The sequence below is a fragment of the Gadus macrocephalus genome, chromosome 22, assembly GCF_031168955.1.
Source record: "Gadus macrocephalus chromosome 22, ASM3116895v1".
In the NCBI taxonomy this organism is placed as follows: Eukaryota; Metazoa; Chordata; class Actinopteri; order Gadiformes; family Gadidae; genus Gadus; species Gadus macrocephalus.
In genome coordinates, this window is record NC_082403.1 from 16,747,336 (window position 1) to 16,762,974 (window position 15,639).

At 41.2% G+C, this 15,639-nt stretch overlaps 8 non-coding genes across 8 annotated transcripts; 6 read left to right on the forward strand and 2 right to left on the reverse strand.

The window, feature by feature from the left end:
• The first annotated feature begins 5,983 nt into the window (after nt 1-5,983).
• On the forward strand, nt 5,984-6,055 carry trnaq-uug (transfer RNA glutamine (anticodon UUG)). Its single transcript has one exon. It is a non-coding gene; the product is annotated as a tRNA-Gln (tRNA).
• A 2,049-nt stretch (nt 6,056-8,104) lies between these two features.
• On the forward strand, nt 8,105-8,176 carry trnap-ugg (transfer RNA proline (anticodon UGG)). The gene has a single exon. It is a non-coding gene; the product is annotated as a tRNA-Pro (tRNA).
• Nucleotides 8,177-9,109: 933 nt separating this feature from the next.
• On the forward strand, nt 9,110-9,181 carry trnap-cgg (transfer RNA proline (anticodon CGG)). The gene has a single exon. It is a non-coding gene; the product is annotated as a tRNA-Pro (tRNA).
• Nucleotides 9,182-9,466: 285 nt separating this feature from the next.
• trnaq-uug (transfer RNA glutamine (anticodon UUG)) lies at nt 9,467-9,538 on the forward strand. The gene has a single exon. It is a non-coding gene; the product is annotated as a tRNA-Gln (tRNA).
• A 398-nt stretch (nt 9,539-9,936) lies between these two features.
• On the reverse strand, nt 9,937-10,018 carry trnal-uag (transfer RNA leucine (anticodon UAG)). The gene has a single exon. It is a non-coding gene; the product is annotated as a tRNA-Leu (tRNA).
• A 1,342-nt stretch (nt 10,019-11,360) lies between these two features.
• trnap-cgg (transfer RNA proline (anticodon CGG)) lies at nt 11,361-11,432 on the forward strand. Its single transcript has one exon. It is a non-coding gene; the product is annotated as a tRNA-Pro (tRNA).
• Nucleotides 11,433-11,713: 281 nt separating this feature from the next.
• Nucleotides 11,714-11,791, forward strand: trnaq-uug (transfer RNA glutamine (anticodon UUG)). Its single transcript has one exon. It is a non-coding gene; the product is annotated as a tRNA-Gln (tRNA).
• Nucleotides 11,792-12,202: 411 nt separating this feature from the next.
• Nucleotides 12,203-12,284, reverse strand: trnal-uag (transfer RNA leucine (anticodon UAG)). Its single transcript has one exon. It is a non-coding gene; the product is annotated as a tRNA-Leu (tRNA).
• Between the last annotated feature and the right edge of the window lie 3,355 nt (nt 12,285-15,639).

Genomic DNA, 15,639 nt, shown 5'->3' on the forward strand with positions numbered 1-15,639 from the left:
TTCACTTTCCGGCTTTCAATTTTTCAATTTTTTTATGATACACACATATACACAAATTTCTTAAATAACAGACAATACCGTAATTCACTATACAGCTTCTCGTTACATGCTGCATAAAGCACACACATCGGGGAGATATTGTCTGTCTTCTAGACATTGATTGTCTGCATGCATAAGGATATTATTGGTCACTTTTAGCAGTGCATTCTCAGTGCTGTGTTTATTATAAAATAAATACAACATTAAAGTCGTCAATGGTTTGACTAAATGTGATTTTTTTTATAAACTTACATTTTTATGGTAAAACAAATAACAAAACCACATACTGATAAAATCACACCATGAACCAGATATAGAACTTAAACTGATTCTGAAAAAAGTTTAAAGGTAATCAAAATTCGTTTTTCAGATTATTGAATCGATTATTGCATCCTAATTTTTTTGGTGTCGTTCAGTTCCTTTATATTCAACCCATTCATCCCACTTCAATTTAAATGGTCCCTCCTGGAACCTCAATATGTGTGTGAATCTTTCCATGTCAAATTTATTTTACTGCTGCCATTGTTCCTTTGCAGGTTGTTCTGCTTTGTTCCATGATCTTCAGGGTTTCCCCCAGCACTATCTTGTTAAGGCGGCCGCCTTAACAAGACTAGGGCCCCGCCTTGCCTACCAATGTATTGAAAAAAAAAAGAAAAAAAAAATTGAAAAAAAAGAAAAAGAAAATGGCATTCGTAATACTCAGGTAATACTGTTTACAACATTAGTCGTGCCAATAAAGTTTTTTGAGTGTAATTGAGACGGGGACATCTGGTGGTTGAATATATTGTTGCATAGTCTATCATAGTCACCTGTCAATCTACTGCCAGTGACGTGCGGTGACGTCAGTGAGTGGGTAGGCACTGAGTTCTGAAAGCCAGATTTCTCTAAACCTATATATTGTTAAATCAAAAACAATAAACAACAAACAGGCACGCACGGCCGATTTCAAATAAGTTCCTCCCTTTCACTCACACACACACACACACACACACACACACACACACAGACGGGACGTATATGAAATGTCACGACGGTGACTTCAGGTTTGCCCGTAGCCTACTGTAGTTTGGACTAAATGATTAAACATCGCATCCATCGACTTAACGGACCCCTCCCTCACACCGAGGGCCGAAAAATCTGCATGTTTGCACAACATTTGTACCTACTGTTGTTTATTTATATGGAAATAAACAGTCGTTTATTTCATTCATGCGTACTGGCATCTTTGAGCAAAATACCCCCAAAAATTTTCGGCAAACAACACCACCGGCTGCTTGCCACCTTGACTGAGACATTTACTGGGGGAAACACTGATCTTATTATAGTTTTCTTGCTGGCTAGTGTCTTCATCAGGTATCTATCCCAGCCCTGTGTTTGCCTGTGTCCGATTCCACAGGTATACAGAGCCAGTCTTGGGTAACCTAGTGTCTCCTTTAATATTTCCCATATTTCTCCCCAATATATTTCCACCTTTTGTGTGTTGTACTCACATTGTACCATTCTTCCTCTGTCAATTCAATCTCAAGTTCCCTTTACCATTTTCTTTCATGTACATTGTTGAATTCCCTCTACTCTTCAGCAAAGCTCGATAAAGGGCTGAGATCACTCTACCCTTCTTCCCATTATATGCATCAATCATTACCTTGATTTTCCCGTTTTGTTTCCTTAGCCTTATCCATTTGTATTTATTTTATATAGTATTCTCTCATTGTAGGTGTCTAAAATGCTCAAAATCCCATCTAAATTTGTCATTTTCTCTGTTCCTTGTTATTGGTGCGTCACATTAAAGGTTGGGTATGCGATTTGCGAAACGCCAGCAGATTTTGAAAATACACAACTCAAATGGTCCTACCCCCTCTCCTTCAACGCTGACTCTGACTCCACCCATTCCAAGTACCTGGACGCGCAATCATGCACGAGCGCGAACAGAGATGCGCGAGAGCGAGCCAGGCTAGCGTAGGTTTTCGTTTAACAACATGGCACTACATTCAGCTGTAAGTTGCACCCAGTACCGCGGGAAGTAGGGGTGCTGGGGGTGCTGCAACACCCCCTGTCCGAGGCCCTGTCTTATCACCGAAAACGATCATTTCTAAAAACTCCGGCCAAAGTGGAGATTTCTGAAAACGCCGGTTATGTGTTGTCGTGTCAACGGGGAGAAACGGGATTTTAGGTTCTGAAGCGTCACATTATGCACCAGGAAATGCTTAACGTCATGTGAGCGCCCGCTGTACCGTATTGGTCCGAATATAAACACAAACCCCATTGTAAGACGACCTATATTTGGAAAAAAGATTTGAAGACCAGATCTTGTTTTTATGAATAAATAAATTGTATTCATTGAAATAATATACGAAAATAAAAAGGCATAGAATAAAACACTGCATTGCCACTAAACAGTAGTGCAAATAGGCCGTACTGATGTGTAGCCTACACCAAAGACTATTCCTGACACTCCTCTGCCCCGCTGTGTTCGCTCTGGCTGTGGTCGCTCCGAACAGTTTCGGCCCGTGGCAAAGCGAGTCATCCTCGCTGCTGTCCAAGGTATTTTGAGACGCAGCATTTATTTAATGCTCATATGACCTAGTGCTGAAAAAAGGTTATATGAAAAAGTGTGAGGGTAGCGGTGGTGCGCTAAACTTGTTCTGTGAGCAGCTGGATGTGAACCATGGTGTGAAGAAAGTGAACACAACGATCGATTTTCAACTGTGCGCGCATGCACTGGTGTAATTGAGCTGCGCTGCTATATATCTTTTTTTATCAATGTAACGAGTTGCGAGTCTAGTGCAGGCTGAGTTTTTTTTTTCCAGCACCCCCTGCTGAGAATACGTTCTCGCGGCTATGGTTGCACCAGATGTTATAAACATTAAACGGTCACATAAATCATTACTATTTATTTTTATTTTTAGTTTGTTTCATATAATTGTATTGGAAGTCCTGGTTTTCACTAGGGTTGCTGCGGTGTGGACATTTTCACAACTAGTAATACACTCGTCTCAACACCGGTATTACCGAGTATAAACGGTATAAACTTTGAGACTATGTCAACCGCCACACAAGCATCGGTTTTTAGACCCTTCTCGTCCTTCAGTTGCCGCCAACGTTCGAAAGCAGCGCCTAGGATTATTCTTGATTTCAGTTTTTCTCTTTCAGCGTTTTTATTATCAATTACTCTCTGAAAAAGAGTTTTCCTTCTCTTTGCTGGTGGTGGTGGTGGTGGTGGTGGTGGGGATGGTGGCGTCTTGTCTGCCATGGAAATTGTCTTCTACTGCTAGGTCCAAATGTGGATTAACTAGTTCCAGTAGCTACCGCAGGATAACAACAAACAGGAGCTTGCTCTGGGTCACGAGTACTGCACGAAGGGGTCGCGCGCGGGGCGCGGGGGAGGGGGAGTGCAGTACGACCGTTTGATTGACGTACTTACTGTCCAATGCAACGAGGTGGCAATCCAAATGATTGGCTGGAGTTTTTCGAGCCCTGCCCGTTCCACAGATGATTGACTTGTTTAATTTTCATGTCAGTACTTCTAACTCAGTGGCTGTAAGCGGGTTATGATAAGGATTTCAAGTAATTTTGCAAAAATGGCCAAAAAAGCAAATTCCGTACCCAACCTTTAAGTTTGTACCCCGAATATTGTCTGTATACCTCCAGTAATTCCATTAGTATTGGAAAAACGTGTGTGTGGTTGTCCTACTAAATGTGATTTTAATTGCATAGCTGAAATTACTTACCTGGACATTATATGCTTGGACACCATTTCAAAACACCCCTTTCAGTAACAATTTTACAAGGGATTGCATTGGAAGCAAATGTTAGAGGAAGGGACAAAAGTGCATCAGTCAGAAATACCATTCGTGCTCGTCGTGCTTTTCTTTGCTGCACTCCATTGTTCTTAGTCACTTTAAGTTTTAAAGATGCCTTGGAGTGATCAGTTTTCAAATGACTGGGGGAGTGGCTGAGCACGTTTCTCATGTGTGACAATATCTTCTCACATAGATGACCCAAAGACTGTCAGCTGAACTTCTCCGGTGCCGATGCCCAGCAGGTGAAATATCGCAATGCCGTGGTTTCTAGTTGTTTGCGTAGCTCTGCAAATGTTGTCACCCACAATGTTGAACTCTTCCATCAGAGATTAATTCAGTTTGAGTCCATCAAAGCGGTCGGGCTTGATCAAGAAAGATAACATAGGTCCCTACCTCTGAAAGTCCCCAATTCGTGTTGGGAATTGCGACTCAAGCACCCTCACATATTTGCATATTCCTGCGGTGGTAATGGTGTGCTCCGAGGACAGCTTTCTTAAGTGTCGAATCACAATATTCTTGCTATGACTTTTGCAATTTCTTCGATGTGTTGCTCGACATTTTTAGCAGACGTCTACAGACTCAGGGGCTCGTTGACCCAATAGTTTTTCATTTTAATTTAATTGACAATGGAATATGGTATAACAAGGGATATAGTAAGAACGTGGCAATCCTATGAAAACAAACAATGCTTCCTTTTACATTAAAGTTTCAGCTAATTAGAGAGACAATTGTTATAACTAATTAGAGGGTATATGGTAAGAGCCTGGTTATAACATGGAAACAGGACGTACAGGACAGGTCAATGCTAAAATGCAATAAGGAGTATATCTTTTAAAAATATAAATATTTTTCACATTCTGGACAATGTTGTTATCATTCATTGATTTCACCGAAGGTTCCATGGCGTAATGGTTAGCACTTTGGACTTTGAATACAGTGATCCGAGTTAGAATCTTGGTGGAGCCTTGTTGATTTTACATTACTTCCAAAAAAAACAGTATTATGAGTAGCCATTGTCTCTGACAGTTTTCACACCCTAACCCTTTTTTTCCCAGAGTGTACCAGATTACACAACTCAAACGCTTCACAGGAGTCTTATAGATCAATATGTACATTCATACCCCTTAGAAGCTCATTAAGGTAAGTCACCTATTCAAAGTTGACTACTGCTTATGATTATGCATTGATTCTCGTTTACGTAATTCCCTCCCAACTGGGTAAACGAGAATGAAACATAAACAAAACAAGACCTTCTGTAATTCTTCATGGAATATTGTCGATTTTTGAAGGGATTCTAAGCATTTAAGCTAGACATTGTTTGTCCACAGTATTGCCTTTAGATTATTGCGTTTCAAAATACCCCTTGAACGTAGGTCATTGGCTGGCAGTGCCGTGATTTGAACCCACATCTCCAGAGTCGGGCCTATAACCCGCGGCTTAGACCGCTCTGCCCACAACCATGAAGTTTGTGCTTTCGTAATGGCCTTTCAAAATGATGCTTCAGTTAAAAGAGATGATTGCCCTTGCAAGGATTTGAATCAACGCCTCCATTAACTGGAGTCCAACTCCAGCACCTTGGACAGGTCGGCAACACTATATCACAGGACATCTGTAACTATTTTTGCATTAATAAATAAGGCTTTAATGCAGTCCAAATGAACAATTTATATTTTAAGTAGTTGGCAGTAAGTTGGAACTTTACAATTGTAATTAAACGCTGAGGTTGCTTGATATTTGACCAATATCAAAAATGTACGCATTAATATTTAATTTCATGCCTCGTTGGTCTAGGGGTAAGATTCTGGCTTCAGGTGTGAGTGGTCTCGGGTTCAAATCCCCGTTGAGTCCTGGGTTCCGTGCTCAACAATGTCTTAAATCTTGCAGGATTGACAAGCTTTTTTGAAATTCTTCAGGATTCCCATTGAAGATGCTTAAACAAGGCATTTTCCTTGGCAGGCTAGTCAATATTTTTGTCTTAAGTCTTAGTCACCATCAACCCGCAGACATGCTTTCATTGGAAATAAAATATATTGGAATATATCTTGAGGCAAATACAACAGGGCAGGTCGACGCTGAAATGCAATAAGGAGTATATATTTTTTGCTCTTTAGATAAATATGTATTCATCAGTTTGTATAATTGTAGGTTCCATGGTGTAATGGTTAGCACTCTGGACTTTGAATCCAGTGATCCGAGTTCAATTCTCGGTGGAGCCTTGTATATTTAATATACTTCCCAAATCAACGGCATATTCATTAGGCCTCTTCTCTCCGACAGTTATCCTAGAGGCTACCAGATATTTACACTCTGCAATGTTACACTATTCAAACACTTCACAGGAGTCTTATTAAACACAACGTACATTCATACGCCTGAGAAGTTCATTAAGGTAAGTCACCCATTCAACTTTGACTACTTCTTATGATCGAGCATTGATTCTCATTTGCGTAAGTCAGTCCCAACTGGGTAAATGAGAATGAAACATAAACAAACAAGACCTTGTGCAATTCTTCAAAGAATGTTGTCGTTTTCTGATGGGATTCTAATTATTTAAGCGAGACAATGTCAGTCCACAGTATTTCCTTTGGAGAAAAGAGTTTCAAAATAGTCCTTTGACACAGGTCGCTGACTGGCCGTGGTGAGATTTGAACCCACGCCTCCGAATAGACTGGAGCCTAAAACCAGCACCTTAGAGCCCTCGGCCACGCTACCACAAATAATGTGCTTAATTAATGAAATTTCAAAATGATGCTTCATTTCAAAGGGGTTGACTGCACTTGCAAGGATTTGAAGCAACGCCTCCTTGAACTGGAGCCTATATCCAGCACCTTGGCCAACTCGACAACACTTTATCACAGGACATCTGTAACTATTTTTGCATTACAAAACAAGGCTTTAATGCAGTCAGAATGAACAATTAATGTTTTAAGTTATTGGCAATAAGTTTGAACTGTACAATTGTTCCTAAACGCTTGTGCTGCTTATCATTTGACCAATATTAAAATTGACATGAACTTCATTATTTATGTGGCTCGTTGGTCTAGGGGTTTGATTCTCGCTTCGGATGTGAGAGGTCCAGGGTTCAAATCCCCGACGAGACCTCAGTTCCATTGTCGCAGATGTCAGAAGTCTTGCAGGATTGACACAAGCTATCGTGAAATGCTTCAGGATTCCCATTGAAGACTGTTAAACAAGGTGTTCCTGGAAGGCTAGGGATTACATTCTTCTTTGGTATTAGTTGCCATCAACCCGCAAACCTGCTTTCATTGGAAATAAAATATATTGGAATATATCTTGAGGCAAATACAACAGGGCAGGTCGATGCTGAAATGCAATAAGGAGTATATATTTTTGACACTTTAGATAAATCAGTTTGTAAAAATGTAGCTTCCATGGAGTAATGGTTAGCACTCTGGACTTTGAATCCAGTGATCCAAGTTCAAATCTCGATGGAGCCTTGTATTTCTAAAATACATCCCAAATCAACAGCATTAACATTTGGCCTCTTCTCTCCGACAGTTATCCTAGAGGCTACTAGATATTTAAAAACTGCAATGTTACACTATTCTAACGCTTATCAGGAGTCTTATTAAACACAACATACATTCATACGCCTTAGAAGCTCATTAAGGTAAGTCACCCATTCAACTTTGACTACTTCTTATGATCGAGCATTGATTCTCATTTGCGTAAGTCAGTCCAAACTGGGTAAATGAGAATGAAAAATAAACAAACAAGACCTTGTGTAATTCTTCAAAGAATGTTGTCGTTTTCTGATGGGATTCTAATTATTTAAGCGAGACATTGTCAGTCCACAGTATTTCCTTTGGAGAAAAGAGTTTCAAAATAGTCCCTGGACCCAGGTCACTGACTGGCAGTGGTGAGATTTGAACTAAGAGACTGGAGCCTAAATCCAGCACCTTAGACCCCTCGGCCACGCTACCACAAATGATGTTCTTTATTAATGAAATTTAAAAATGATGCTTCAGTTCAAAGGGGGTGACTGCACTTGCAAGGATTTGAAGCAACGCCTCCTTGAACTGGAGCCGATATCCAGCACCTTGGCCAACTCGACAACACTTTATCACAGGACATCTGCAACTATTTTTGCATTTCAAAGTAAGACTTTAATGCAGTCTGAATGGAGAATGAATACTTTAAGTTGGTGGCAATAAGTTGGAATTATACAATTGTTCTTAAACGCTTGTGCCCATGCAAATCATTTGACCAACTTCAGAAATCGAAATATCAATCAAGTTAATTGTGGCTCGTTGGTCTAGGGGTATGATTCTCGCTTTGGGTGCGAGAGGTCCCGGGTTCATTTCCCGGATGAGCCCACAAAGTTGTGCTCAAAGTTGTCCACAGTATTGAAGGATTGACCCGACCGTTCTTGAATTGCATCATGTTTCCCAATGAAGTCCCTTAAACCAGGCAATATCCTTGGCATGCTAGTCAATATATTGGTCTTAGTCACCATCAACCCACAGACCTGCTTTCAATGGAAATAAAATGTATTGGAATATATCATTAGGGAAATACAACAGGAAAGGTCATTGCTGAAATGCAATAAGAATTTCCCACTTTGGTCAATGTTGTATTCATTAATTGATTTTACAGCAGGTTGTGTGGTTTAACGATCAACATCAGGGGTTGGAACCCAGTGATCCAAATTCCAATCTCGCTGGAGCCTTGAAGAAGTTATATTCTTCCTAAAGAAACGGTACTCTGAGCATCCCGTGACGACATCGTCTCAGTGACTGATTTTGTAGAGTGTACAATATAATAACACTCTACAATGTTAAACTACTCAAACACTTCACAGGCATCCTACTGATCACTGTTCATTATGCTCCTTGAACACAGATTATTGACTGGCAGTGGTAGGAATTGAACCGATGCCCCCTAAGGGACTGGAGCCAAAATCCAGTGCCTTAGCACGCTCAGCCAAATTTCCAGGAATATAGCACATAATTGATGGCCTTTTAAAATGACGCTTCAATGCAAAGAGTTGATTGCCCTTGCAAGGATTTGAATCAAAGCCTCCTTGAACTGGAGGCTAAGACAAGCACTTTGGACATCTCGGCAACACTATATCACAGGACATCTGTAACTATTTTTGCATTACAAAACAAGGCTTGAATGCAGTCCGAATGAACAATTAATGTTTTAAGTTGTTGGCAATATTTTTGAACTGTACAATTGTTCCTAAACGCTTGCGCTGCTTATCATTTGACCAATATTAAAATTGACATGAACTTTATTGTTTTCACGGCTCGTTGGTCTAGGGGTATGATTCTCGCTTCGGGTGCGAGAGGTCCCGGGTTCAAATCCCGGACGAGCCCTCAGTTCCGATGTCGTAGTTGTCGGTAGTCTTGCAGGATTGACACAAGCTATCTTGAAATGCTTCAGGTTTCCCATTGAAGACTGTTAAACAAGGTGTTCCTGGAAGGCTAGGGAATACATACTTCTTTGGTATTAGTTGCCATCAACCCGCAAACCTGCTTTCATTGGAAATAAAATATATTGGAATATATCTTGAGGCAAATACAACAGGGCAGGTCGATGCTGAAATGCAATAAGGAGTATATATTTTTGACACTTTAGATAAATCAGTTTGTTTAAATGTAGGTTCCATGGTGTAATGGTTAGCACTCTGGTCTTTGAATCCAGTGATCCGAGTTCAAATCTCGGTGGAGCCGTGTAGTTCTAAAATACATCCCAAATCAACAGCATTTTCATTAGTCCTCTTCTCTCCGACAGTTATCCTAGAGGCTACCAGATATTTAAAAACTGCAATGTTACACTATTCAAACGCTTATCAGGAGTCTTATTAAACACAACGTACATTCATACGCCTTAGAAGCTCATTAAGGTAAGTCACCCATTCAACTTTGACTACTTATGATCGAGCATTGATTCTCATTTGCGTAAGTCAGTCCCAACTGGAAAAATAAACAAACAAGACCTTGTGCAATTCTTCAAAGAATGTTGTCATTTTCTGATGGGATTCTAATTATTTAAGCGAGACATTGTCAGTCCACAGTATTTCCTTTGGAGAAAAGAGTTTCAAAATAGACCTTGGACACAGGTCGCTGACTGGCAGTGGTGAGATTTGAACCCACGCCTCTTAAGAGACTGGAGCCTAAATCCAGCACCTTAGACCCCTCGGCCACGCTACCACAAATGACGTGCTTTATTAATGAAATTTTAAAATGATGCTTCAGTTCAAAGGGGTTGACTGCACTTGCAAGGATTTGAAGCAACGCCTCCTTGAACTGGAGCCGATATCCAGCACCTTGGCCAACTCGACAACACTTTATCACAGGACATCTGCAACTATTTTTGCATTTCAAAGTAAGACTTTAATGCAGTCTGAATGGAGAATGAATACTTTAAGTTGGTGGCAATAAGTTGGAATTATACAATTGTTCTTAAACGCTTGTGCCCATGCAAATCATTTGACCAACTTCAGAAATCGAAATATCAATCAAGTTAAATGTGGCTCGTTGGTCTAGGGGTATGATTCTCGCTTTGGGTGCGAGAGGTTCGCGGGTTCAATTCCTGGACGAGCCCACAAAGTTGTGCTCAAAGTTGTCCACAGTATTGAAGGATTGACCCGACCGTTCTTGAATTGCTTCAGATTTCCCATTGAAGTCTCTCAAACCAGGCAATATCCTTGGCAGGCTTGTCAATATTTTTGTCTTAAGTCTTGGTCACCATCAACCCACAGACCTGCTTTCAATGGAAATAAAATGTATTGGAATATATCATTAGGGAAATACAAAAGGAAAGGTCATTGCTGAAATGCAATAAGTATTATGTACTTTCCCACTTTGGACAATGTTGTATTCATTAATTGATTTTACAGCAGGTTGTGTGGTTTAACGATCAACATCAGGGGTTGGAACCCAGTGATCCAAATTCCAATCTCGCTGGAGCCTTGAAGAAGTTATATTCTTCCTAAAGAAACGGTACTCTGAGCATCCCGCGACGACATCGTCTCAGTGACTGATTTTGTAGAGTGTACAATATAATAACACTCTACAATGTTAAACTACTCAAACACTTCACAGGCATCCTACTGATCACTGTTCATTATGCTCCTTGAACACAGATTATTGACTGGCAGTGGTAGGAATTGAACCGATGCCCCCTAAGGGACTGGAGCCAAAATCCAGTGCCTTAGCACGCTCAGCCAAACTTCCAGGAATATAGCACATAATTGATGGCCTTTTAAAATGACGCTTCAATGCAAAGAGTTGATTGCCCTTGCAAGGATTTGAATCAAAGCCTCCTTGAACTGGAGGCTAAGACCAGCACTTTGGACATCTCGGCAACACTATATCACAGGACATCTGTAACTATTTTTGCATTACAAAAGAAGGCTTGAATGCAGTCCGAATGAACAATTAATGTTTTAAGTTGTTGGCAATAAGTTTGAACTGTACAATTGTTCCTAAACGCTTGCGCTGCTTATCATTTGACCGATATTAAAATTGACATGAACTTTTTTGTATTCACGGCTCGTTGGTCTAGGGGTATGATTCTCGCTTCGGGTGCGAGAGGTCCCGGGTTCAAATCCCGGACGAGCCCTCAGTTCCGTTGTCGAAGATGTCGGAAGTCATGCAAGATTGACACAAGCTATATTGAAATGCTTCAGGATTCCCATTGAAGAGTGTTAAACAAGGTGTTCCTGGAAGGCTAGGGATTACTTCTTTGGTATTAGTTGCCATCAACCCGCAAACCTGCTTTCATTGGAAATAAAATATATTGGAATATATCTTGAGGCAAATACAACAGGGCAGGTCGATGCTGAAATGCAATAAGGAGTATATATTTTTGACACTTTAGATAAATCAGTTTGTTTTAATGTAGGTTCCATGGTGTAATGGTTAGCACTCTGGACTTTGAATCCAGTGATCCGAGTTCAATCCGAGTTCTCGGTGGAGCCATGTAGTTCTAAAATACATCCCAAATCAACAGCATTTTCATTAGTCCTCTTCTCTCCGACAGTTATCCTAGAGGCTACCAGATATTTAAAAACTGCAATGTTACACTATTCAAACGCTCATCAGGAGTCTTATTAAACACAACGTACATTCATACGCCTTAGAAGCTCATTAAGGTAAGTCACCCATTCAACTTTGACTATTTATGATCGAGCATTGATTCTCATTTGCGTAAGTCAGTCCCAACTGGGTAATTGAGAATGAAAAATAAACAAACAAGACCTTGTGCAATTCTTCAAAGAATGTTGTCATTTTCTGATGGGATTCTAATTATTTAAGCGAGACATTGTCAGTCCACAGTATTTCCTTTGGAGAAAAGAGTTTCAAAATAGTCCTTGGACACAGGTCGCTGACTGGCAGTGGTGAGATTTGAACCCACGCCTCTTAAGAGACTGGAGCCTAAATCCAGCACCTTAGACCCCTCGGCCACGCTACCACAAATAACGTGCATTATTAATGAAATTTAAAAATGATGCTTCAGTTCAAAGGGGTTGACTGCACTTGCAAGGATTCAACCCAGTCGCCAAGAAAAAACGTCGACGGTGTACGTTTCCATGAACACTGGAGACGTACTATTACAACGTAAAAACAGCGTGTTATACCTACAGTATCCACGCGTGCCGCTGTGGAGGCGGGTTTCGGGGTTTGGGTTTCACGGCTTTCGCGGCAAATTGTGGACACGATTGTTTAGGGGGGGGGGGGGGGGGGAGGTAGACTGTTGTTGACCGGGGAGGGGGGGGGGGGGGACACGTTTGTTGAGGGGGGGGAGACACGTTTGTAGGGGGGGGGGGGGGGGCACGCTCGACAACGAGAGTTGGTTTTTATTGAACGCTCGACAACGAGAGTTGGTTTTTATTGAACGAGACTTCAACACGGAACAGCTGCACGAAACGATGGTCACGTCACTCTCGGTGACGGTGTCGACAACAATGAACACACGAATAATGTTAATAGAACAACACACAACCACATAACATCCCGAACCCATCAACCCCACTTAATCCTAACAACAAAACAAGTTAAGAAAAGCCCCATTTGTCAACTGACAACCCCAATTCCCAGAATCCCCCGCGGCTCCGGAACACGGCGTAGCTTATATTAATCTTTATTATCCGAATGGGAAATGCAATATTTTAGGACAGATACACCATTAAACGCGTTTCTAATGACATTTCTAGCGAGAAATGTACATTTTCCTTACATAATCTTCAGTCAGCGAATGTGTATGATCTTTATTAATCTTTATTATCTGAATGGGAAATGCAATATTTTAGGACCGATTCACCGTTAAACGTGTTTCTAATAACATTTCTAGCGAGAAATATACTTTTTACTTGCATAATCTTCAGTCAGTGATTGTGTCTGATCTTTAGTTTTATAGTTATTAGGATTTGATCGGATCGCTCGCATGTTTCAACGTCAGGTTGTTAGGCTGCTTTCGCTAAACTAGCAGCTCACGTGCTTCCTGCGTTTGTGTTATTAAACTGTTACTTTATGTAACTTTTAATGATATCATCTTGTTAGAAACACGTATATCTGAGCGGCAACCCAGTCGCCAAAAGCATTCGTTGACAGTGTACGTTTCGTGAACACTGGATTACGTCGCATTTCAACATAAAATAGCGTGTTATACACACACACACGCACGCACACACACACACACACACACGCACGCACGCACGCACAGACACACACAGACACACACACACACACACACACACGCACACGGTGCATTTCGCTGCTAAAACAACAAAATATTCCCTCAAATATTATTACTAAAGAACCGTTTTCCAAAGAACGAAATGTAAACCAATGCATTCTGAATGGGAGTGTTTCTCAGATTTTTCCATGCTACACAGAACGAAATGTAAACCCATGCAAATAAAGACTTCATTGTCATAATCATTTAAATATCATTAATCTCCGTGTGTTGGGTAGTATTCTATTTTTTTCAACGGGGCTGGTGCCGTCTCCTTTTGACCTTTTGACCCCAGACTTCTGGGGGAATAGCTGAATCAATTCATTAGTCAATCAGAAGCATGTAAATATCTTCCCGGTGGCGTAGGAGAACGAACAAGGTGTCCTTCAACATCTACACTTCCAGGCGATTGCAACGGTGCCACACATGAGCATATTCGAACATGTTTAATGGTAGTAATTAGCTGTCGAAATTGGAGGCCTTAATCAATAATGAGCAGCTATTGATTTGCTTCCCGATAAAAAATTGTGACAAATGACACGTTATTTAGCATCTACACGTTGAGCTGAGTCCAATGACACCAAGCATGACACTCTAGCTAATGGTAACATGTATTTTACATGGTACACCTAGGTCTAGGACATGATCTCGGTGTAGCAAGAGGGCGAGCTTGATCTCATTGGACTCAGCTTAACGTGTAGATGCTAATTAACATGTAATTTGTCAAAAATCTCCATCGGGGAGCAAATCTATAGCTGGTCATTATTGATAAAGGCCTCCAAAATCGACAGCTAATTACTACCCCGAAACATATTCAAATAGGATCATGTGTGGCACTGTTGCAATCGTCTCGAAACGTAGATGTCAAAGGACACCTTGTTTGCCCTGTTGCACGACCGGGAAGATATTTTCATACTTCTAATGAATTGATTCATATTTTAAGGTTCTCGGAGTGAGACTTTAAGCGGCTGCAGCAGAAGTGTTGAGACGAAAGATGATATCAAGACATTAATAGAATATTCCCATTCACATTATGATTCTTCGTCATAACATCCGACCAAACATCCTTTACATTCACCGAGTGAAGATTATGAAAGTCCAGGCCCCCCCTTCCTGCACTCGGGGTCCGACCGGGCCAAGTTTCGGTGCGGGGGTCCCAGTTAGGCCCTAGAATATGGTATTCAAATTTCAGGGCGGTAGGACCTTCCTATCTCAAAAACTGTTTTTCCACCACATTCTGAACCATTAGGTCTCGCAGGCAACACTTCTGAAGGGGCTTTGTCCAAATGACAGTCCATTTGGGAAAACTTTTTTTCTCTATGGGCTAGAACTACAAATCTTGGATATGTCGTTCTCGGGGCCCCGGGAAATGTGTGTAAACATTTTAGCATCCCTAGCTATCTCGAAAAGGCCGGAAAAGGGGCGTGACCTCCAACAGTACAGTCAATGTATATAAGACAGAGGTTAGTTTCTAAGCCCCATTTTTTGCGGGATGGAGGTGTACATTTGTGGCTTAATGTGTGTAGACACAGCTGGCCTGTGGCCACGTCTTTGAAGTCTGGGGTCAAAAGGTCAAAAGGAGCCGGCACCACGCCGCTTATGAGATAACAAAAAGTGAATCTGTATTTCTCTCCTAACATTTTGTCATTATTGAAGAGAGGCCTGATTCTCAGATATGCATGTTGGACTGTTAGGGTATAGGTCTGGGAAGAACATCAGGCCAAAATCTTGCAAGCGAGCCGCTGGGTGCAGGTGCAACGAGATGGAGCACTTGCTGAGTCATTTCCTGTAGGGCTGGAGCCACAGGTTGAAGCGTATGCGTCCTTTGAAACCCCCTTTGATATATAAGAGACCCCAAGGTACAGTTTACTTAAATGTTCTCGCCTCAGTCACCTATTGTATCACTTCCTTTAGGGCTTCGGCCTCCTAATTGATCATTGTAGTATAATTGAATGCCCTCTTTCATATTATATGATACTTCCACCACTGGGACGTGGCAACAACTCTCCAAATCCATATGGGGAGGGGGGGGGGATGCTTTTGGACAGTAGGGGTGTACACTAGACATAAATAGGAAGCAAACTCAGGAGAA